General features: G+C 42.2%; 1 non-coding gene and 16 pseudogenes across 1 annotated transcript; 9 read left to right on the top strand and 8 right to left on the bottom strand.

The window, feature by feature from the left end:
• Window positions 1-10,319: 10,319 nt before the first annotated feature.
• On the bottom strand, window positions 10,320-10,392 carry TRNAK-UUU (transfer RNA lysine (anticodon UUU)). The gene has a single exon. It is a non-coding gene; the product is annotated as a tRNA-Lys (tRNA).
• Window positions 10,393-14,753: 4,361 nt separating this feature from the next.
• On the bottom strand, window positions 14,754-14,856 carry LOC149583525 (5S ribosomal RNA; annotated as a pseudogene).
• Window positions 14,857-14,992: 136 nt separating this feature from the next.
• On the bottom strand, window positions 14,993-15,111 carry LOC149583524 (5S ribosomal RNA; annotated as a pseudogene).
• Window positions 15,112-15,474: 363 nt separating this feature from the next.
• On the bottom strand, window positions 15,475-15,577 carry LOC149583523 (5S ribosomal RNA; annotated as a pseudogene).
• Window positions 15,578-15,712: 135 nt separating this feature from the next.
• On the bottom strand, window positions 15,713-15,831 carry LOC149583522 (5S ribosomal RNA; annotated as a pseudogene).
• A 345-nt stretch (window positions 15,832-16,176) lies between these two features.
• On the bottom strand, window positions 16,177-16,295 carry LOC149583521 (5S ribosomal RNA; annotated as a pseudogene).
• A 122-nt stretch (window positions 16,296-16,417) lies between these two features.
• Window positions 16,418-16,537, bottom strand: LOC149583520 (5S ribosomal RNA; annotated as a pseudogene).
• A 358-nt stretch (window positions 16,538-16,895) lies between these two features.
• Window positions 16,896-17,014, top strand: LOC149583519 (5S ribosomal RNA; annotated as a pseudogene).
• A 137-nt stretch (window positions 17,015-17,151) lies between these two features.
• Window positions 17,152-17,270, top strand: LOC149583518 (5S ribosomal RNA; annotated as a pseudogene).
• A 138-nt stretch (window positions 17,271-17,408) lies between these two features.
• On the top strand, window positions 17,409-17,527 carry LOC149583517 (5S ribosomal RNA; annotated as a pseudogene).
• Window positions 17,528-17,888: 361 nt separating this feature from the next.
• On the top strand, window positions 17,889-18,008 carry LOC149583516 (5S ribosomal RNA; annotated as a pseudogene).
• A 137-nt stretch (window positions 18,009-18,145) lies between these two features.
• LOC149583515 (5S ribosomal RNA) lies at window positions 18,146-18,248 on the top strand (annotated as a pseudogene).
• A 3,143-nt stretch (window positions 18,249-21,391) lies between these two features.
• LOC149583514 (5S ribosomal RNA) lies at window positions 21,392-21,510 on the bottom strand (annotated as a pseudogene).
• A 358-nt stretch (window positions 21,511-21,868) lies between these two features.
• LOC149583513 (5S ribosomal RNA) lies at window positions 21,869-21,988 on the top strand (annotated as a pseudogene).
• A 122-nt stretch (window positions 21,989-22,110) lies between these two features.
• On the top strand, window positions 22,111-22,229 carry LOC149583512 (5S ribosomal RNA; annotated as a pseudogene).
• Window positions 22,230-22,574: 345 nt separating this feature from the next.
• Window positions 22,575-22,693, top strand: LOC149583511 (5S ribosomal RNA; annotated as a pseudogene).
• Window positions 22,694-22,828: 135 nt separating this feature from the next.
• On the top strand, window positions 22,829-22,931 carry LOC149583510 (5S ribosomal RNA; annotated as a pseudogene).
• The last annotated feature ends 1,472 nt before the right edge of the window (window positions 22,932-24,403 follow it).

Here is a 24,403-nt window from a genome sequence, read left to right as displayed (position 1 = left end):
ACTCTTACTTTTTTCGTTACATCTGAGACCTCACAACCCCTCTCCCGGGTGGTCGCGAACCACCAACCTTTCGCTTAACAGCCGAACGTGCTAACCATTGCGCCACGGAAGCCCAAAAATTAAATGGTCGGCAGGTAATGTGGAAAAACTTTGGCTTTTTACGTCACATCTGAGGCCTCACAACACCGCTCCCGGATGGGCTCGAACCACCAACCTTTCGATTAACAGCCGAACGCGCTAACCATTGCACCACGGAAGCCCAAAAATTAATTGGTCGTAAGGTATTGTGGAAAAACTTTCGCTTTTTACGTTACATTTGAGACCCCACAACACCGCTTCAGGGTGGTCTCGAACCACCAACCTATTGGTTAACAGCCGAACGCGCAAACCATTGAGCCACGGAAGCTCAGAAATTAAATGGTTGTCACGTATTGTGGAAAAGTTTTGACTTTTTACTCTACATCTGAGACCCCACAACACCTCTCCTGGATGGGCTCGAACCACCAACCTTTCGGTTAACAGCCGAACGCGCTAACCATTGCTCCACGGAAACCCAAAAATTAAAGGGTCGTCAGGTATTGTGGAAAAACTTAGGCTTTATACGTTACATTTGAGATCCCACAACACCGCTTCCGGGTGGTCTCGAACCACCAACCTATTGGTTAACAGCCGAACGCGCAAACCATTGAGCCACGGAAGCTCAGAAATTAAATGGTTGTCACGTATTGTGGAAAAGTTTTGACTTTTTACGCTACATCTGAGACCCCACAACACCGCTCCCGGGTGGGCTCGGACCACCAACCTTTCGGTTAACAGCTGAACGCGCTAACCATTGCGCAACGGAAGCCCATAAATTAAATGTTCGTCAGGTTTTGTGTAAAAACTCTTACTTTTTTCGTTACATCTGAGAACTCACAACACCGCTCCCGGGTGGGCTCGAACCAACAACCTATTGGTTAACAGCCGAACGCGCTAACCATTGAGCCACGGAAGCCCAAAAATTAAATGGTCGTCAGGTATTGTGGAAAAACTCTTACTTTTTTCGTTACATCTGAGACCTCACAACACCGCTCTCGGGTGGGCTCGAACCACCAACCTTTTGAATAACAGCTGAGCGCGCTAACTATTGCGCCACGGAAGCACAAAAATTAAATGATCGTCAGGTATTGTGGTAACTTTGGCTTTGTACGTTACATTTGAGATCCCACAACACCGCTCCCGGGTGGGCTCGAACCACCAACCTATTGGTTAACAGCCGAACGCGCTAAACATTGAGTCACGAAAGCTCAGAAATTAAAAGGTTGTCATGTATTGTGGAAAAGTTTTGACTTTTTACGCTACATCTGAGACCCCACAACACCTCTCCCGGGTGGTCTCGAACCTCCAACCTTTCGGTTAACAGCTGAACGCGCTATCCATTGCGCCACGGAAGCCCAATAATTAAATGTTCGTCAGAATTTGTGGAAAAACTCTTACTTTTTTCGTTACATCTGAGACCTCACAACACCGCTCACGGGTGGGCCCGAACCACCAACCTATTGGTTAACAGCCGAACGCGCTAAACATTGAGCCTCGAAAGCTCAGAAATTAAATGGTTGTCACGTTTTGTGGAAAAGTTTTGACTTTTTACGCTACATCTGAGACCCCACAACACCTCTTTAGGGTGGGCTCGAACGACCAATCTTTCGGTTAACAGCTGACCGCGCTAACCATTGCGCCACGGAAGCCCAAAAATTAAATGGTCGTCAGGTATTGTGGAAAAACTCTTACTTTTTTCGTTACATCTGAGACCTCACAACCCCTCTCCCGGGTGGTCGCGAACCACCAACCTTTCGCTTAACAGCTGAAGGCGCTAACCATTGCGCCACGGAAGCCCAAAAATTAAATGGTCGTCAGGTATTGTGGAAAAACTCTTACTTTTTTCGTTACATCTGAGACCTCACAACCCCTCTCCCGGGTGGTCGCGAACCACCAACCTTTCGCTTAACAGCCGAACGTGCTAACCATTGCGCCACGGAAGCCCAAAAATTAAATGGTCGGCAGGTAATGTGGAAAAACTTTGGCTTTTTACGTCACATCTGAGACCTCACAACACCGCTCCCGGATGGGCTCGAACCACCAACCTTTCGATTAACAGCCGAACGCGCTAACCATTGCACCACGGAAGCCCAAAAATTAATTGGTCGTAAGGTATTGTGGAAAAATTTTCGCTTTTTACGTTACATTTGAGACCCCACAACACCGCTTCAGGGTGGTCTCGAACCACCAACCTATTGGTTAACAGCCGAACGCGCAAACCATTGAGCCACGGAAGCTCAGAAATTAAATGGTTGTCACGTATTGTGGAAAAGTTTTGACTTTTTACTCTACATCTGAGACCCCACAACACCTCTATAGGGTGGGCTCGAACGACCAATCTTTCGGTTAACAGCTGACCGCGCTAACCATTGCGCCACGGAAGCCCAAAAATTAAATGGTCGTCAGGTATTGTGGAAAAACTCTTACTTTTTTCGTTACATCTGAGACCTCACAACCCCTCTCCCGGGTGGTCGCGAACCACCAACCTTTCGCTTAACAGCCGAACGTGCTAACCATTGCGCCACGGAAGCCCAAAAATTAAATGGTCGGCAGGTAATGTGGAAAAACTTTGGCTTTTTACGTCACATCTGAGACCTCACAACACCGCTCCCGGATGGGCTCGAACCACCAACCTTTCGATTAACAGCCGAACGCGCTAACCATTGCACCACGGAAGCCCAAAAATTAATTGGTCGTAAGGTATTGTGGAAAAACTTTCGCTTTTTACGTTACATTTGAGACCCCACAACACCGCTTCAGGGTGGTCTCGAACCACCAACCTATTGGTTAACAGCCGAACGCGCAAACCATTGAGCCACGGAAGCTCAGAAATTAAATGGTTGTCACGTATTGTGGAAAAGTTTTGACTTTTTACTCTACATCTGAGACCCCACAACACCTCTCTTGGGTGGGCTCGAACCACCAACCTTTCGGTTAACAGCCGAACGCGCTAACCATTGCTCCACGGAAACCCAAAAATTAAAGGGTCGTCAGGTATTGTGGAAAAACTTTGGCTTTATACGTTACATTTGAAATCCCACAACACCGCTCCCGGGTGGGCTCGAACCAACAACCTATTGGTTAACAGGCGAACGCGCTAAACATTGAGCCACGAAAGATCAGAAATTAAATGGTTGTCACGTATTGTGGAAAAGTTTTGTCTTTTTACGCTACATCTGAGACCCCACAACACCTCTCTTGGGTGGGCTCGAACCACCAATCTTTCGGTTAACAGCCGAACGTGCTAACCATTGCGCCACGGAAGCCCAAAAATTAAATGGTCGTCAGGTATTGTAGAAAAACTCTTACTTTTTTCGTTACATCTGAGACCTCACAACACCGCTCTCGGGTGGGCTCGAACCACCAACCTTTTGAATAACAGCTGAGCGCGCTAACTATTGCGCCACGGAAGCACAAAAATTAAATGATCGTCAGGTATTGTGGTAACTTTGGCTTTGTACGTTACATTTGAGATCCCACAACACCGCTCCCGGGTGGGCTCGAACCACCAACCTATTGGTTAACAGCCGAACGCGCTAAACATTGAGTCACGAAAGCTCAGAAATTAAAAGGTTGTCATGTATTGTGGAAAAGTTTTGACTTTTTACGCTACATCTGAGACCCCACAACACCTCTCCCGGGTGGTCTCGAACCTCCAACCTTTCGGTTAACAGCTGAACGCGCTAACCATTGCGCCACGGAAGCCCAATAATTAAATGTTCGTCAGAATTTGTGGAAACACTCTTACTTTTTTCGTTACATCTGAGACCTCACAACACCGCTCACGGGTGGGCCCGAACCACCAACCTATTGGTTAACAGCCGAACGCGCTAAACATTGAGCCACGAAAGCTCAGAAATTAAATGGTTGTCACGTTTTGTGGAAACGTTTTGACTTTTTACGCTACATCTGAGACCCCACAACACCTCTTTAGGGTGGGCTCGAACGACCAATCTTTCGGTTAACAGCTGACCGCGCTAACCATTGCGCCACGGAAGCCCAAAAATTAAATGGTCGTCAGGTATTGTGGAAAAACTCTTACTTTTTTCGTTACATCTGAGACCTCACAACCCCTCTCCCGGGTGGTCGCGAACCACCAACCTTTCGCTTAACAGCCGAACGTGCTAACCATTGCGCCACGGAAGCCCAAAAATTAAATGGTCGGCAGGTAATGTGGAAAAACTTTGGCTTTTTACGTCACATCTGAGGCCTCACAACACCGCTCCCGGATGGGCTCGAACCACCAACCTTTCGATTAACAGCCGAACGCGCTAACCATTGCACCACGGAAGCCCAAAAATTAATTGGTCGTAAGGTATTGTGGAAAAACTTTCGCTTTTTACGTTACATTTGAGACCCCACAACACCGCTTCAGGGTGGTCTCGAACCACCAACCTATTGGTTAACAGCCGAACGCGCAAACCATTGAGCCACGGAAGCTCAGAAATTAAATGGTTGTCACGTATTGTGGAAAAGTTTTGACTTTTTACTCTACATCTGAGACCCCACAACACCTCTCCTGGGTGGGCTCGAACCACCAACCTTTCGGTTAACAGCCGAACGCGCTAACCATTGCTCCACGGAAACCCAAAAATTAAAGGGTCGTCAGGTATTGTGGAAAAACTTTGGCTTTATACGTTATATTTGAAATCCCACAACACCGCTCCCGGGTGGGCTCGAACCAACAACCTATTGGTTAACAGGCGAACGCGCTAAACATTGAGCCACGAAAGATCAGAAATTAAATGGTTGTCACGTATTGTGGAAAAGTTTTGTCTTTTTACGCTACATCTGAGACCCCACAACACCTCTCTTGGGTGGGCTCGAACCACCAACCTTTTGAATAACAGCTGAGCGCGCTAACTATTGCGCCACGGAAGCACGAAAATTAAATGATCGTCAGGTATTGTGGTAACTTTGGCTTTGTACGTTACATTTGAGATCCCACAACACCGCTCCCGGGTGGGCTCGAACCACCAACCTATTGGTTAACAGCCGAACGCGCTAAACATTGAGCCACGAAAGCTCAGAAATTAAATGGTTGTCACGTTTTGTGGAAAAGTTTTGACTTTTTACGCTACATCTGAGACCCCACAACACCTCTTTAGGGTGGGCTCGAACGACCAATCTTTCGGTTAACAGCTGACCGCGCTAACCATTGCGCCACGGAAGCCCAAAAATTAAATGGTCGTCAGGTATTGTGGAAAAACTCTTACTTTTTTCGTTACATCTGAGACCTCACAACCCCTCTCCCGGGTGGTCGCGAACCACCAACCTTTCGCTTAACAGCCGAACGTGCTAACCATTGCGCCACGTAAGCCCAAAAATTAAATGGTCGGCAGGTAATGTGGAAAAACTTTGGCTTTTTACGTCACATCTGAGGCCTCACAACACCGCTCCCGGATGGGCTCGAACCACCAACCTTTCGATTAACAGCCGAACGCGCTAACCATTGCACCACGGAAGCCCAAAAACTAATTGGTCGTAAGGTATTGTGGAAAAACTTTCGCTTTTTACGTTACATTTGAGACCCCACAACACCGCTTCAGGGTGGTCTCGAACCACCAACCTATTGGTTAACAGCCGAACGCGCAAACCATTGAGCCACGGAAGCTCAGAAATTAAATGGTTGTCACGTATTGTGGAAACGTTTTGACTTTTTACTCTACATCTGAGACCCCACAACACCTCTCTTGGGTGGGCTCGAACCACCAACCTTTCGGTTAACAGCCGAACGTGCTAACCATTGCGCCACGGAAGCCCAAAAATTAAATGGTCGTCAGGTATTGTGGAAAAACTCTTACTTTTTTCGTTACATCTGAGACCTCACAACACCGCTCTCGGGTGGGCTCGAACCACCAACCTTTTGAATAACAGCTGAGCGCGCTAACTATTGCGCCACGGAAGCACAAAAATTAAATGATCGTCAGGTATTGTGGTAACTTTGGCTTTGTACGTTACATTTGAGATCCCACAACACCGCTCCCGGGTGGGCTCGAACCACCAACCTATTGGTTAACAGCCGAACGCGCTAAACATTGAGTCACGAAAGCTCAGAAATTAAAAGGTTGTCATGTATTGTGGAAACGTTTTGACTTTTTACGCTACATCTGAGACCCCACAACACCTCTCCCGGGTGGTCTCGAACCTCCAACCTTTCGGTTAACAGCTGAACGCGCTATCCATTGCGCCACGGAAGCCCAATAATTAAATGTTCGTCAGAATTTGTGGAAAAACTCTTACTTTTTTCGTTACATCTGAGACCTCACAACACCGCTCACGGGTGGGCCCGAACCACCAACCTATTGGTTAACAGCCGAACGCGCTAAACATTGAGCCACGAAAGCTCAGAAATTAAATGGTTGTCACGTTTTGTGGAAAAGTTTTGACTTTTTACGCTACATCTGAGACCCCACAACACCTCTTTAGGGTGGGCTCGAACGACCAATCTTTCGGTTAACAGCTGACCGCGCTAACCATTGCGCCACGGAAGCCCAAAAATTAAATGGTCGTCAGGTATTGTGGAAAAACTCTTACTTTTTTCGTTACATCTGACACCTCACAACCCCTCCTTCGGGTGGTCTCGAACCACCAACCTTTCGCTTAACAGCTGAACGCGCTAACCATTGCGCCACGGAAGCCCTAAAATTAAATGGTCGTCAGGTATTGTGGAAAAACTCTTATTTTTTTCGTTACATCTGAGACCTCACAACACCGCTCTCGGGTGGGCTCGAACCACCAACCTTGTGAATAACAGCTGAGCGCGCTAACCATTGCCCCACGGAAGCCCAAAAATTAAATGTTCGTCAGGTATTGTGGAAAAACTTTGCCTTTGTACGTTACATTTGAGTTCCCACAACACCGCTCCCGGGTGGGCTCGAACCACCAACCTATTGGTTAACAGCCGAACGCGCTAAACATTGAGCCACGAAAGCTCAGAAATTAAATGGTTGTCACGTATTGTGGAAAAGTTTTGACTTTATACGCTACATCTGAGACCCCACAACACCTCTCTTGTTAGGGCTCGAGCCACCAACCTTTCGGTTAACAGCCGAACGTGCTAACCATTGCGCCACGGAGGCCCAAAAATTAAATGGTCGTCACGTATTGTGGAAAAACTTTGGATTTATATGTTACATTTGAGATCCCACAACACCGCTCCCGAGTGGGCTCGAACCACCAACCTATTGGTTAACAGGCGAACGCGCTAAACATTGAGCCACGAAAGCTCAGAAATTAAATGGTTGTCACGTATTGTGGAAAAGTTTTGACATTTTACGCTACATCTGAGACCCCACAACACCTCTTTAGGGTGGGCTCGAACGACCAATCTTTCGGTTAACAGCTGACCGCGCTAACCATTGCGCCACGAAAGCCCAAAAATTAAATGGTCGTCAGGTATTGTGGAAAAACTCTTACTTTTTTCGTTACATCTGACACCTCACAACCCCTCCTTCGGGTGGTCTCGAACCACCAACCTTTCGCTTAACAGCTGAACGCGCTAACCATTGCGCCACGGAAGCCCAAAAATTAAATGGTAGTCAGGTATTGTGGAAAAACTCTTATTTTTTTCGTTACATCTGAGACCTCACAACACCGCTCTCGGGTGGGCTCGAACCACCAACCTTGTGAATAACAGCTGAGCGCGCTAACCATTGCCCCACGGAAGCCCAAAAATTAAATGGTCGTCAGGTATTGTGGAAAAACTTTGCCTTTGTACGTTACATTTGAGATCCCACAACACCGCTCCCGGGTGGGCTCGAACCACCAACCTATTGGTTAACAGCCGAACGCGCTAAACATTGAGCCACGAAAGCTCAGAAATTAAATGGTTGTCACGTATTGTGGAAAAGTTTTGACTTTATACGCTACATCTGAGACCCCACAACACCTCTCTTGTTAGGGCTCGAACCACCAACCTTTCGGTTAACAGCCGAACGTGCTAACCATTGCGCCACGGAAGCCCAAAAATTAAATGGTCGTCACGTATTGTGGAAAAACTTTGGATTTATATGTTACATTTGAGATCCCACAACACCGCTCCCGAGTGGGCTCGAACCACCAACCTATTGGTTAACAGGCGAACGCGCTAAACATTGAGCCACGAAAGCTCAGAAATTAAATGGTTGTCACGTATTGTGGAAAAGTTTTGACATTTTACGCTACATCTGAGACCCCACTACACCTCTATTGGGTGGGCTCGAACCACCAACCTTTCGGTTAACAGCCGAACGTGGTAACCATTGCGCCACGGAAGCCCAAAAATTAAATGGTCGGCAGGTAATGTGGAAAAACTTTGGCTTTTTACGTCACATCTGAGACCTCACAACACCGCTCCCGGATGGGCTCGAACCACCAACCTTTCGATTAACAGCCGAACGCGCTAACCATTGCGCCACGGAAGCCCAAAAATTAAATGGTCGTCAGGTATTGTGGAAAAACTTTCGCTTTTTACGTTACATTTGAGACCCCACAACACCGCTTCCGGGTGGTCTCGAACCACCAACCTATTGGTTAACAGCCGAACGCGCAAACCATTGAGCCACGGAAGCTCAGAAATTAAATGGTTGTCACGTATTGTGGAAAAGTTTTGACTATTTACGCTACATCTGAGACCCCACAACACCGCTCCCGGATGGGCTCGAACCACCAACCTTTCGAATAACAGCCGAACGCGCTAACCATTGTGCCACGGAAGCCCAAAAATTTAATGGTCGTCAGGTATTGTGGAAAAACTTTCGCTTTTTACGTTACAATTGAGACCCCACAACACCGCTTCCGGGTGGTCTCGAACCACCAACCTATTGGTTAACAGCCGAACGCGCAAAACATTGAGCCACGGAAGCTCAGAAATTAAATGGTTGTCACGTATTGTGGAAAACTTTTGACTTTTTACGCTACATCTGAGACCCCACAACACCTCTCTTAGTGGGCTCGAACCACCAACCTTTCGGTTAACAGCCGAACGCGCTAACCATTGCTCCACGGAAGCCCAAAAATTAAATGGTCGTCAGGTATTGTGGAAAAACTTTGGCTTTATACGTTACATTTGAAATCCCACAACACCGCTCCCGGGTGGGCTCGAACCATTAACCTATTGGTTAACAGGCGAACGCGCTAAACATTGAGCCACGAAAGCTCAGAAATTAAATGTTTGTCACGTTTTGTGGAAAAGTTTTGACTTTTTACGCTACATCTGAGACCCCACAACACCTCTCTAGGGTGGGCTCGAACGACCAATCTTTCGGTTAACAGCTGACTGCGCTAACCATTGCGCCACGGAAGCCCAAAAATTAAATGGTCGTCAGGTATTGTGGAAAAACTCTTACTTTTTTCGTTACATCTGAGACCTCATAACCCCTCTCCCGGGTGGTTTCGAACCACCAACCTTTCGCTTAACAGCTGAACGCGCTAACCATTGCGCCACGGAAGCCCAAAAATTAAATGGTCGTCAGGTATTGTGGAAAAACTCTTACTTTTTTCGTTACAACTGAGACCTCACAACACCGCTCTCGGGTGGGCTCGAACCACCAACCTTGTGAATAACAGCTGAGCGCGCTAACCATTGCCCCACGGAAGCCCAAAAATTAAATGGTCGTCAGGTATTGTGGAAAAACTTTGCCTTTGTACGTTACATTTGAGATCCCACAACACCGCTCCCGGGTGGGCTCGAACCACCAACCTATTGGTTAACAGCCGAACGCGCTAAACATTGAGCCACGAAAGCTCAGAAATTAAACGGTTGTCACGTATTGTGGAAAAGTTTTGACTTTATACGCTACATCTGAGACCCCACAACACCTCTCTTGTTAGGGCTCGAACCACCAACCTTTCGGTTAACAGCCGAACGTGCTAACCATTGCGCCACGGAAGCCCAAAAATTAAATGGTCGTCACGTATTGTGGAAAAACTTTGGATTTATATGTTACATTTGAGATCCCACAACACCGCTCCCGAGTGGGCTCGAACCACCAACCTATTGGTTAACAAGCGAACGCGCTAAACATTGAGCTACGAAAGCTCAGAAATTGAATGGTTGTCACGTATTGTGGAAAATTTTGACTTTTTACGCTACATCTGAGGCCCCACAACACCTCTATTGGGTGGGCTCGAACCACCAACCTTTCGGTTAACAGCCGAACGTGCTAACCATTGCGCCACGGAAGCCCAAAAATTAAATGGTCGGCAGGTAATGTGGAAAAACTTTGGCTTTTTACGTCACATCTGAGACCTCACAACACTGCTCCCGGATGGGCTCGAACCACCAACCTTTCGATTAAAAGCCGAACGCGCTAACCATTGCGCCACGGAAGCCCAAAAATTAAATGGTCGTCAGGTATTGTGGAAAAACTTTCGCTTTTTACGTTACATTTGAGACCCCACAACACCGCTTTTGGGTGGTCTCGAACCACCAACCTATTGGTTAACAGCCGAACGCGCAAACCATTGAGCCACGGAAGCTCAGAAATTAAATGGTTGTCACGTATTGTGGAAAAGTTTTGACTTTTTACGCTACATCTGAGACCCCACAACACCGCTCCCGGATGGGCTCGAACCACCAACCTTTCGATTAACAACCGAAAGCGCTAACCATTGCGCCACGGAAGCCCAAAAATTAAATGGTCGTCCGGTATTGTGGAAAAACTTTGGCTTTATACGTTACATTAGAAATCCCACAACACCGCTCCCGGGTGGGCTCGAACCACCAACCTATTGGTTAACAGGCGAAAGCGCTAAACATTGAGCCACGAAAGCTCAGAAAATAAATGGTTGTCACGTATTGTGGAAAAGTTTTGACTTTTTACGCTACATCTGAGACCCCACAACACCTCTCTTGGGTGGGCTCGAACCACCAACCTTTCGGTTAACAGCCGAACGTGCTAACCATTGCGCCACGGAAGCCCAAAAATTAAATGGTCGGCAGGTAATGTGGAAAAACTTTGGCTTTTTACGTCACATCTGAGACCTCACAACACCGCTCCCGGATGGGCTCGAACCACCAACCTTTCGATTAACAGCTGAACGCGCTAACCATTGCGCCACGGAAGCCCAAAAATTAAATATTCGTCAGGTTTTGTGTAAAAACTCTTACTTTTTTTCGTTACATCTGAGACCTCACAACACCGCTCCCGGGTGGGCTCGAACCACCAACCTATTGGTTAACAGCCGAACGCGCTAACCATTGAGCCACGAAAGCTCAGAAATTAAATGGTCGTCAGGTATTGTGGAAAAACTCTTACTTTTTTCGTTACATCTGAGACCTCACAACACTGCTCTCGGGTGGGCTCGAACCACCAACCTTTTGAATAACAACTGAGCGCGCTAACTATTGCGCCACGGAAGCCCAAAAATTAAATGATCGTCAGGTATTGTGGTAACTTTGGCTTTGTACGTTACATTTGAGATCCCACAACACCGCTCCCGGGTGGGCTCGAACCACCAACCTATTGATTAACAGCCGAACGGGTATATAACCATTGAACAGAATTCCATTGGAACGAAATTCCATTGGACCGAAATAAAAAATAAGTTGTTCTAATTGATCGAAGCTAGTCGGCTGTTCCCAATGGACCTAATTCCCATTGAGCAGACTTCCCATTCCTGTTGGACAGAAGTCTCGTTGGAGCGAATTTCCCATTGGCGCGATTTCGCATTTTATCGTATTCCCATTGAGCTGACTTCCCATTCCTGTTGGACAGAAGTCTCGTTGGAGCGAATTTCCCATTGGTGCGATTTCGCATTTTATAATGCTATATTTATTAAGGTCGTTGAAAAATAAACATGGACCTTTTCCAAAATATTCTTATTTTCTAGGTTGGCCTAGGGTTAGGTTAGGTTTGGTTAGGTTTGGTTTGGTTAGGTTTGGTTAGGTTTGGTTACTTTAGGTTAGGTTAGGTTAGGTTAGGTTTGGTTTGGTTACCTTAGGTTAGGTTAGGTTAGGTTAGGTTAGGTTTGGTTTGGTTACCTTAGGTTAGGTTAGGTTACGTTAGGTTAGGTTAGGTTTGGTTAGGTTTGTTTAGGTTAGGTTACGTTACGTTACGTTAGGTTAGGTTACGTTAGGTTAGGTTAGGTTAGGTTAGGTTATGTTAGGTTATGTTAGGTTAGGGTTAGGTTAGGTTAGGTTAGGTTTGGTTAGGTTAGGTTAGGTTAGGTTAGGTTTGGTTAGGTTTGGTTAGGTTTGGTTAGGTTTGGTTAGGTTTGGTTAGGTTTGGTTAGGTTTGGTTAGGTTTGGTTAGGTTTGGTTAGGTTTGGTTAGGTTTGGTTAGGTTTGGTTAGGTTTGGTTAGGTTTGGTTAGGTTTGGTTAGGTTTGGTTAGGTTTGGTTAGGTTTGGTTAGGTTTGGTTAGGTTTGGTTAGGTTTGGTTAGGTTTGGTTAGGTTAGGTTAGGTTAGGTTATGTTTGGTTAGGTTTGGTTAGGTTTGGCTTGGTTTGGTTAGGTTTGGTTAGGTTTGGCTTGGTTTGGTTAGGTTTGGTTAGGTTTGGCTTGGTTTGGTTAGGTTTGGTTTGGTTAGGTTCGGTGTGTGGAATCGGATATAGACGAATTCATTTATTCCATAAATAAGCCGGAATTGTCGTTAACAGCAGCTTCAAGCTTGGGCCAAAAAGCGACGCCAGTCATCGTTCTTTACCTCTAGCGTTGGCTCTTGGCAGAACGAGAATGGCTGCTTGCCCCATGTACGGTTGGATTGTCTTCTTGTACTTAATGAATTCATTCACATGACCATTCTGTCGAATGGGATTTCCGACCGAATGGTATTTCTGTCGAATGGGACTTTCGACCGAATGGGATTTCTGTCGAATGGGATTTCCGACCGAATGGGATTTCTGTCGAATGGGATTTCTGTCGAATGGGATTTCTGTCGAATGGGATTTCTGTCGAATGGGAGTTCTGTCGGATGGGATTTTCGGCCGAATGGGATTTCTGTCTAATGGGATTTTCGGCCGAATGGGATTTCTGTCGAATGAAATTCTGCCCAACGGATTCTATCCAATGGGATATAAGCGCCGAACGCGCTAAACATTGAGCCACGAAAGCCCAGAAATTAAATGGTTGTCACGTTTTCTATAAAAGTTTTGACTTTTTACGCTACATATGAGACCCCACAAAACCTCTCCCGGTCGGGCTCGAACGACCAATCTTTCGGTTAACAGCCGAACGCGCTAACCATTGAGCCACGGAAGCTCAGAAATTAAATGGTTGTCAGGTATTTTGAAAAAGTTATGACTTTTCACGCCACATCTGAGACCCCACAACACCTCTCTAGGGTTGGCTCGAACGACCAATCTTTCGGTTAACAGCTGATTGCGCTAACCATTGCGCCACGGAAGCCCAAAAATTAAATGGTCGTCAGGTATTGTGGAAAAACTTTGGCTTTGTACGTTACATTTGAGATCCCACAACACCGCTCCCGGGTGGGCTCGAACCACCAACCTATTGATTAACAGCCGAACGCACTAAACATTGAGCCACGAAAGCCCAGAAATTAAATGGTTGTCACGTTTTCTGGAAAAGTTTTGACTTTGAGACCCCACAGAGCCTCTCCCGGTCGGGCTCGAACCACCAACCTATTGGTTAACAGCCGAACGCGCTAACCATTGAGCCACGGAAGCTCAGAAATTAAATGGTTGTCAGGTATTGTGAAAAATTTATGACTTTTCACGCCACATCTGAGACCCCACAACACCTTTCTAGGGTGAGCTCGAACGACCAATCTTTCGGTTAACAGCTGATAGCGCTAACCATTGCTCCACGGAAGCCCAAAAATTAAATGGTCGTCAGGTATTGTGGAAAAACTTTGGCTTTGTACGTTACATTTGAGATCCCACAACACCGCTCCCGGGTGGGCTCGAACCACCAACCTATTGATCAACAGCCGAACGCGCTAAACATTGAGCCACGGAAGCTCAGAAATTAAACGGTTGTCACGTATTGTGGAAAAGTTTTGACTTTTTACGCTACATCTGAGATCCCACAACCCCTCTCCCGGGTGGTCTCGAACCACCAACCTTTCGGTTAACAGCTGATTGCGCTAACCATTGCGCCACGGAAGCCCAAAAATTAAATGGTCGTCAGGTATTGTGGAAAAACTTTGGCTTTGTACGTTACATTTGAGATCCCACAACACCGCTCCCGGGTGGGCTCGAACCACCAACCTATTGATTAACAGCCGAACGCGCTAAACATTGAGCCACGAAAGCCCAGAAATTAAATGGTTGTCACGTTTTCTGGAAAAGTTAAGACTTTTTACGAAACATATGAGACCCCACAACACCTCTCCCGGTCGGGCTCGAACCACCAACCTATTGGTTAACAGCCGAACGCGCTAACCATTGAGCCACGGAAGCTCAGAAATTAAATGGTTGTCAGGTATTGTGAAAAAGTACTGACTTTTCACGCCACATCTGAGACCCCACAACAGCTCTCTAGGGTGGGCTCGAACGACCAATCTTTCGGTTAACAGCTGATTGCGCTAACCATTGCGCCACGGAAGCCCAAAAATTAAATGGTCGTCAGGTATTGTGGAAAAACTTTGGCTTTGTACGTTACATTTGAGATCCCACAACACCGCTCCCGGGTGGGCTCGAACCACCAACCTTTATAAAACAATATCAAAAAGAAGATATGTTTGCTTTTTTATATCTGGAGGAATTTAAAAGAGGAAACAAAAAGGAAAAAGCCAAAGGCACGCAGTGTTCCCAAGTACTGACTGCGCTCGACGCTGCTTAACTTCGGTGATCGAACGAGAACCGGTGTTTTCAGCGTGATATGGCCGTTGCTGAGAGTGCTAGATAATAATTCGAATTTAAATTAAGTGAGACAAATTGACCTTCATCTTTTTAAAACAATAACAAAAAGAAAATAAGTTTGCTTTTTTCATATCTATTGGAATTTAAAAGAGGAAAAAAAAATTAAAAGCCAACGGCACGCAGTGTTCCTAAGTGGTCTCCCTCCCAAGTACTGACTGCGCTCAACGTTGCTTAACTTCGATGATCGGACGAGAACCGGTGCATTCAGCGTGACTTGGCCGTTGCCGAGAGTGCTAGTTAATAATTTGAATTTAATTAACTTTCATCTTTATAAAACAATATCAAAAAGAAGATATGTTTACTTTTTTCATATCTGGAGGAATTTAAAAGAGGAAACAAAAAGCAAAAAGCCAAAGGCACGCAGTGTTCCCAAGTACTGACTGCGCTCGACGCTGCTTAACTTCGGTGATCGGACGAGAACCGTTTTTTTCAGCGTGATATGGCCGTTGCCGAGAGTGCTATTTAATAATTTGAATTTAAATTAAATGAGACAAATTAACCTTCATCTTTTTAAAACAATAACAAAAAGAAAATTATGTTTGGTTTTTTCATATCTGGTGGAATTTAAAAGAGGAAACAAAAAGGAAAAAGCCAACGGCACGCAGTGTTCCCAAGTACTGACCGCGCTCGACGCTACTTAACTTCGGTGATCGGACGAGAACCGGTGTTTTCAGCGTGATATGGCCGTTGCCGAGAGTGCTAGTTAATAATTCGAATTTAAATTAAGTGAGACAAATTAACCTTCATCTTTTCAAACAATAACAAAAAGAAAATAAGTTTGCTTTTTTCATATCTATTGGAATTTAAAAGTGAAAAAAAAGTGAAAAAGCCTACGGCACGTAGTGTTCCTAAGTGGTCTCCCTCCCAAGTACTGACTGCGCTCGACGCTGCTTAAGTTCGGTGATCGGACGAGAACCGGTGTATTCAGCATGATATGGCCGTTGCCGAGAGTGCTACTTAATAATTTGAATTCAATTAAACTTCATCTTTATAAAAATATAAAAAAAAGAAGATATAATTGCTTTTTTCATATCTGGTGGAATTTAAAAGAGGAAACAAAAAGGAAAAAGCCAACGGCACGCTGTGTTCCCAAGTACTGACTGCGCTCGACGCTGCTTAACTTCGGTGAACGGACGAGAGCCGGTGTTTTCAGCGTGATATGGCCGTTGCCGAGAGTACTAGTTAATAATTCGAATTTAATTAACCTTCATATTTATAAAACAATAACAAAAAGAAGATATGTTTGGTTTTTTCATATCTATTGGAATTTAAAAGAGGAAAAAAAGTGAAAAACCAACGGAACGCAGTGTTCCCAAGTGGTCTCCCTCCCAAGTACTGACTGCGCTCGACGCTTCTTAACTTCGGTGATCGGACGAGAACCGGTGTTTTCAGCGTGTTATGGCCGTTGCCAAGACTGCTATTTAATAATTTGAATTTATTTAACCTTCGTCTTTATAAAACAATAACAAAAAGAAGATATGTTTGCTTTTTTCATATCTATTGGAATTTAAAAGTGGAAAAAAAAGTGAAAAAGCCAACGGCACGCAGTGTTCCAAAAGTGGTCTCGCTCCCAAGTACTGACTGCGCTCGACGTTGCTTAACTTCGGTGATCGGACGAGAACCGGTGTTTTCAGCGTGATATGGCCGTTGCCTAGAGTGATAGATAATAATTCGAATTTAAATTAAGTGAGACAATTTGACCTTCATCTTTTTAAAACTATAACAAAAAGGTGAAGGTCAATTTGTCTCACTTAATTTAAATTTGAATTATTATCTAGCACTCTCAGCAGCGGCCATATCACGCTGAAAACACCGGTACTCGTCCGATCACCGAAGTTAAGCACCGTCGAGCGCAGTCAGTACTTGAGAACACAGCGTGCCGTTGGCTTTTTCCTTTTTGTTTCCTCTTTTAAATTCCACCAGATATGAAAAAAGCAAACATATCTTCTTTTTGTTATTGTTTTATAAAGATGAAGGTTAATTGAATTCAAATTATTAACTAGCACTCTCGGCAACGGCCATATCATGCTGAATACACTGGTTCTCGTCCGATCACCGAAGTTAAGCAGCGTCGAGCGCAGTCAGTACTTGGGAGGGAGACCACTTAGGAACACTGCGTGCCGTTGGCTTTTGCACTTTTTTTTCCTTTTTTAAATTCCAATAGATATGAAAAAAGCAAACTTATTTTCTTTTTGTTATAGTTTTAAAAAGATGAAGGTTAATTTGTCTCAATTAATTTAAATTCGAATTATTAACTAGCACTCTCGGCAACGGCCATATCACGCTGAAAACACCGGTTCTAGTCCTATCACCGAAGTTAAGCAGCGTCGAGCGCAGTCAGTACTTGGGAGGGAGACTATTTAGGAACACTGCGTGCCGTTGGCTTTTTTAATTTTTTTTTCCTCTTTTAAATTCCAATAGATATGAAAAAAGCAAACATATTTTCTTTTTGTTATTGTTTTAAAAAGATGAAGGTCAAATTGTCTCACTTAATTTAAATTCGAATTATTATCTAGCACTCTTGGCAACGGCCATAACACGCTGAAAACACCGGTTCTCGTCCGATCACCGAAATAAAGAAGCGTCGAGCGCAGTCAATACTTGGGAGGGAGACCACTTAGGAACACTGCGTGCCGTTGGCTTTTTCACTTTTTTTTCCTCTTTTAAATTCCAATAGATATGAAAAAAGCAAACTTATTTTCTTTTTATTACTGTTTTAAAAAGATGAAGGTTAATTTGTCTCACTTAATTTAAATTCAAATTATTAAATAGCACTTTCGGTGACGGCCATATCACGCTGAAAACAACGGTTCTCGTCCGATCACCGAAGTTAAGCAGCGTCGAGCGCAGTCAGTACTTGGAAACACTGCGTGACGTTGGCTTTTTCAATTTATATCCTCTTTTAAATTCCACCAGATATGAAAAAACCAAACATATCTTCTTTTTGATATTGTTTTATAAAGATGAAAGTTAATTAAATTCAAATTATTAAATAGCACTTTCGGTAACGGCCATATCACGCTGAAAAGAACGGTTCTCGTCCGATCACCGAAGTTAAGCAGCGTCGAGCGCAGTCAGTACTTGGGAGGGAGACCACTTTATTAACACTGCGTGCCGTTGGCTTTTTAATTTTTTTTTCCTCTTTTTAATTCCAATAGGTATGAAAAAAGCAAAAATATTTTCTTTTTGTTATTGTTTTAAAAAGATGAAGGTCAATTTGTCTCACTTAATTTAAATTCGAATTATTATCTAGCACGCTCGGCAACGGCCATATCACGCTGAAAACACCGGTTCTCGTCCGATCACCGAAGTTAAGCAGCGTCGAGCGCAGTCAGTACTTGGGAACACTGCGTGCCGTTGGCTTTTTCCTTTTTGTTTCCTCTTTTAAAATCCACCAGATATGAAAAAAGCAAACATATCTTCTTTTTGTTATTGTTTTATAAAGATGAAGTTTAATTGAATTCAAATTATTAATTTCAATGGTTATATTTTAAAATGTAAATGTGCTTCTCTGGCCGAGAAACGTCGATTTTGAAAAATGTTATTAAAAATAAAGGTACATTTTTATCTATTGATCAATCGATATGAAATCACTTTTAATGAGTATTTTATAGGTAAATAAGCTGAATTCGCTCAAAAATTTGTCCAGAAAAAAATTCATTAAAAAGTGTACCGAAAAAATCGCATGTTTTTTTTCTTCAAGATACAAAATCCGTGACAACGATTTCTTATTGGAAATTGAATTTTAACAGTTTTTTGGATGAATATCGTTATATTTGCTTGAATTAAAGCAAAAAGTACAAAAATAATGGTTTCAATGGTTATATTTTAAAATAGTGAAAAAATTCTCAAAATGTGCTTCTCTGGCCGAGAAACGTCGATTTTGAAAATGTAATTAAAAATCAAGGTTCAATTCTATTTATTGATCAATGGAGATGAAATCACTTTTAATGAGTATTTTATAGGTAATAAAGCTGAATTCGGTCAAAAGTTTATCCAGAAAAAAATGCAATCAAAAGTGTACCGAAAAAATCGCATGTTTTTTTTCTTCAAGATACAAAATCCGTGACAACGATTTCTTATTGGAAATTGAATTTTAACAGTTTTTTGTATGAATATCGTTATATTTGCTTGATTTAAAGCAAAAAGTACAAAAATAATGGTCTCAGTGGTTATATTTTAAAATAGTGAAAAAATTCTCAAAATGTGCTTCTCTGGCCGAGAAACGTCGATTTTGAAAATGTTATTAAAACTCGAGGTACATTTTTATTTATTGATCAATCGATATGAAATCACTTTTGATGAGTATTTTATAGGTAAATAAGCTGAATTCGGTCAAAAATTTGTCCAGAAAAAAATTCATTAAAAAGTGTACCGAAAAAATCGCATGTTTTTTTTCTTCAAGATACAAAATCCGTGACAACGATTTCTTATTGGAAATTGAATTTTAACAGTTTTTTGGATGAATATCGTTATATTTGCTTGAATTAAAGCAAAAAGTACAAAAATAATGGTTTCAATGGTTATATTTTAAAATAGTGAAAAAATTCTCAAAATGTGCTTCTCTGGCCGAGAAACGTCGATTTTGAAAATGTAATTAAAATAAAGGTTCAATTTTATTTATTGATCAATCGAGATGAAATCACTTTTAATGAGTATTTTATAGGTAATAAAGCTGAATTCGGTCAAAAGTTTGTCCAGAAAAAAATGCATTCAAAAGTGTACCGAAAAAATCGCATGTTTTTTTTCTTCAAGATACAAAATCCGTGACAACGATTTCTTATTGGAAATTGAATTTTAGCAGTTTTTTGGATGAATATCGTTATATTTGCTTGAATTAAAGCAAAAAGTACAAAAATAATGGTTTCAATGGTTATATTTCAAAATAGTGAAAAAATTCTCAAAATGTGCTTCTCTGGCCGAGAAACGTCGATTTTGAAAATGTAATTAAAAATCAAGGTTCAATTTTATTTATTGATCAATCGAGATGAAATCACTTTTAATGAGTATTTTATAGGTAATAAAGCTGAATTCGGTCAAAAGTTTCTCCAGAAAAAAATGCATTCAAAAGTGTACCGAAAAAATCGCATGTTTTTTTTCTTCAAGATACAAAATCCGTGACAACGATTTCTTATTGGAAATTGAATTTTAACAGTTTTTTTGTATGAATATCGTTATATTTGCTTGAATTAAAGCAAAAAGTACAAAAATAATGGTTTCAGTGGTTATATTTTAGTATAGTGAAAAAATTCTCAAAATGTGCTTCTCTGGCCGAGAAACGTCGATTTTGAAAATGTTATTAAAACTCGAGGTACATTTTTATTTATTGATCAATCGATATGAAATTACTTTTAATGAGTATTTTATAGGTAAATAAGCTGAATTCGGTCAAAAATTTGTCCAGAAAAAGATTCATTAAAAAGTGTACCGAAAAAATCGCATGTTTTTTTTCTTCAAGATACAAAATCCGTGACAACGATTTCTTATTGGAAATTGAATTTTAGCAGTTTTTTGGATGAATATCGTTATATTTGCTTGAATTAAAGCAAAAAGTACAAAAATAATGGTTTCAAGGGTTATATTTTAAAATAGTGAAAAAATTCTCAAAATGTTTTTCTCTGGCCGAGAAACGTCGATTTTGAAAATGTTATTAAAAATCGAGGTTCATTTTTATTTATTAATCAATCGAAATGAAATCACTTTTAATGAGTATTTTATAGGTAATTTATTTCAATTCGGTCAAACATTTGTCCTGAAAAAAATGCATTAAAAAGTGTACCGAAAAAATCGCATGTTTTTTTCTTCAAGATACAAAATCCGTGACAACGATTTCTTATTGGAAATTGAATTTTAAAGGTTTTTTGGATGAATATCGTTATATTTGCTTGAATTAAAGCAAAAAGTACAAAAATAATGGTTTCAATGGTTATATTTCAAAATAGTGAAAAAATTCTCAAAATGTGCTTCTCTGGCCGAGAAACGTCGATTTTGAAAATGTAATTAAAAATCAAGGTTCAATTTTATTTATTGATCAATCGAGATGAAATCACTTTTAATGAGTATTTTATAGGTAATAAAGCTGAATTCGGTCAAAAGTTTCTCCAGAAAAAAATGCATTCAAAAGTGTACCGAAAAAATCGCATGTTTTTTTTCTTCAAGATACAAAATCCGTGACAACGATTTCTTATTGGAAATTGAATTTTAGCAGTTTTTTGGATGAATATCGTTATATTTGCTTGAATTAAAGCAAAAAGTGCAAAAAAATGGTTTCAATGTGTATATTTTAAAATAGTGAAAAAATTCTCAAAATGTTTTTCTCTGGCCGAGAAACGTCGATTTTGAAAATGTTATTAAAAATCGAGGTTCATTTTTATTTATTGATCAATCGAAATGAAATCACTTTTAATGAGTATTTTATAGGTAATTTATTTCAACTATAACAAAAAGAAAATAAGTTTGCTTTTTTCATATCTATTGGAATTTAAAAAAGGAAAAAAAAGTGAAAAAGCCAACGGCACGCAGTGTTCCTAAGTGGTCTCCCTCCCAAGTACTGACTGCGCTCGACGCTGCTTAACTTCGGTGATCGGACGAGAACCAGTGTATTCAGCATGATATGGCCGTTGCCGAGAGTGCTAGTTAATAATTTGAATTCAATTAACCTTCATCTTTATAAAACAATAACAAAAAGAAGATATGTTTGCTTTTTTCATATCTGGTGGAATTTAAAAGAGGAAACAAAAAGGAAAAAGCCAACGGCACGCTGTGTTCTCAAGTACTGACTGCGCTCGACGGTGCTTAACTTCGGTGATCGGACGAGTACCGGTGTTTTCAGCGTGATATGGCCGCTGCTGAGAGTGCTAGATAATAATTCAAATTTAAATTAAGTGAGACAAATTGACCTTCACCTTTTTGTTATTGTTTTAAAAAGATGAAGGTCAAATTGTCTCACTTAATTTAAATTCGAATTATTATCTATCACTCTAGGCAACGGCCATATCACGCTGAAAACACCGGTTCTCGTCCGATCACCGAAGTTAAGCAACGTCGAGCGCAGTCAGTACTTGGGAGCGAGACCACTTTTGGAACACTGCGTGCCGTTGGCTTTTTCACTTTTTTTTCCACTTTTAAATTCCAATAGATATGAAAAAAGCAAACATATCTTCTTTTTGTTATTGTTTTATAAAGACGAAGGTTAAATAAATTCAAATTATTAAATAGCAGTCTTGGCAACGGCCATAACACGCTGAAAACACCGGTTCTCGTCCGATCACCGAAGTTAAGAAGCGTCGAGCGCAGTCAGTACTTGGGAGGGAGACCACTTGGGAACACTGCGTTCCGTTGGTTTTTCACTTTTTTTCCTCTTTTAAATTCCAATAGATATGAAAAAACCAAACATATCTTCTTTTTGTTATTGTTTTATAAATATGAAGGTTAATTAAATTCGAATTATTAACTAGTACTCTCGGCAACGGCCATATCACGCTGAAAACACCGGCTCTCGTCCGTTCACCGAAGTTAAGCAGCGTCGAGCGCAGTCAGTACTTGGGAACACAGCGTGCCGTTGGCTTTTTCCTTTTTGTTTCCTCTTTTAAATTCCACCAGATATGAAAAAAGCAATTATATCTTCTTTTTTTTATATTTTTATAAAGATGAAGTTTAATTGAATTCAAATTATTAATTAGCACTCTCGGCAACGGCCATATCATGCTGAATACACCGGTTCTCGTCCGATCACCGAACTTAAGCAGCGTCGAGCGCAGTCAGTACTTGGGAGGGAGACCACTTAAGAACACTACGTGCCGTAGGCTTTTTCACTTTTTTTTCACTTTTAAATTCCAATAGATATGAAAAAAGCAAACTTATTTTCTTTTTGTTATTGTTTGAAAAGATGAAGGTTAAATTGTCTCACTTAATTTAAATTCGAATTATTAACTAGCACTCTCGGCAACGGCCATATCACGCTGAAAACACCGGTTCTCGTCCGATCACCGAAGTTAAGCAGCGTCGAGCGCGGTCAGTACTTGGGAACACTGCGTGCCGTTGGCTTTTTCCTTTTTGTTTCCTCTTTTAAATTCCACCAGATATGAAAAAACCAAACATAATTTTCTTTTTGTTATTGTTTTAAAAAGATGAAGGTTAATTTGTCTCACTTAATTTAAATTCGAATTATTAAATAGCACTCTCGGCAACGGCCATATCACGCTGAAAAAAACGGTTCTCGTCCGATCACCGAAGTTAAGCAGCGTCGAGCGCAGTCAGTACTTGGGAACACTGCGTGCCTTTGGCTTTTTGCTTTTTGTTTCCTCTTTTAAATTCCTCCAGATATGAAAAAAGTAAACATATCTTCTTTTTGATATTGTTTTATAAAGGTTGGTGGTTCGAGCCCACCCGGGAGCGGTGTTGTGGGATCTCAAATGTAACGTACAAAGCCAAAGTTTTTCCACAATACCTGACGACCATTTAATTTTTGGGCTTCCGTGGCGCAATGGTTAGCGCAATCAGCTGTTAACCGAAAGATTGGTCGTTCGAGCCCACCCGGGAGAGGGGTTGTGGGATCTCAGATGTAGCGTAAAAAGTCAAAACTTTTCCAGAAAACGTGACAACCATTTAATTTCTGGGCTTTCGTGGCTCAATGGTTAGCGCGTTCGGCTGTTAACCAATAGGTTGGTGGTTCGAGCCCGACCGGGAGAGGTTTTGTGGGGTCTCATATGTAGCGTTAAAAGTCAAAACTTTTCCAGAAAACGTGACAACCATTTAATTTCTGGGCTTTCGTGGCTCAATGTTTAGCGCGTTCGGCTGTTAATCAATAGGTTGGTGGTTCGAGCCCACCCGGGAGCGGTGTTGTGGGATCTCAAATGTAACGTATAAAGCCAAAGTTTTTCCACAATACCTGACGACCATTTTATTTTTGGGCTTCCGTGGAGCAATGGTTAGCGCGTTCGGCTGTTAACCGAAAGGTTGGTGGTTCGAGCCCACCCAAGAGAGGTGTTGTGGGGTCTCAGATGTAGCGTAAAAAGTCAAAACTTTTCCACAATACGTGACAACCATTTAATTTCAGAGCTTCCGTGGCTCAATGGTTTGCGCGTTCGGCTGTTAACCAATAGGTTGGTGGTTCGAGACCACCCGGAAGCGGTTTTTTGGGCTTTCGTGGGGCAATGGTTAGCGCGCTCAGCTGTTATTCACAAGGTTGGTGGTTCGAGCCCACCCGAGAGCGGTGTTGTGAGGTCTCAGATGTAACGAAAAAAGTAAGAGTTTTTTCACAAATTCTGACGAACATTTAATTATTGGGCTTCCATGGCGCAATGGTTAGCGCGTTCAGCTGTTAACCGAAAGATTGGTCGTTCGAGCCCACCCTAGAGAGGTGTTGTGGGGTCTCAGATGTAGCGTGAAAAGTCAAAACTTTTCCACAAAACGTGACAACCATTTAATTTCTGAGCTTTCGTGGCTCAATGTTTAGCGCGTTCGGATGTTAACCAATAGGTTGGTGGTTCGGGCCCACCCGTGAGCGGTGTTGTGAG

This window comes from Phalangium opilio, unplaced genomic scaffold (genome assembly GCF_054372755.1).
Source record: "Phalangium opilio isolate 3A_F unplaced genomic scaffold, DU_Popi_V2 ptg001421l_1, whole genome shotgun sequence".
In the NCBI taxonomy this organism is placed as follows: domain Eukaryota; kingdom Metazoa; phylum Arthropoda; class Arachnida; order Opiliones; family Phalangiidae; genus Phalangium; species Phalangium opilio.
Note: the sequence above shows the minus strand (reverse complement) of the source record. Positions and strands in the feature narration are given on the sequence as shown.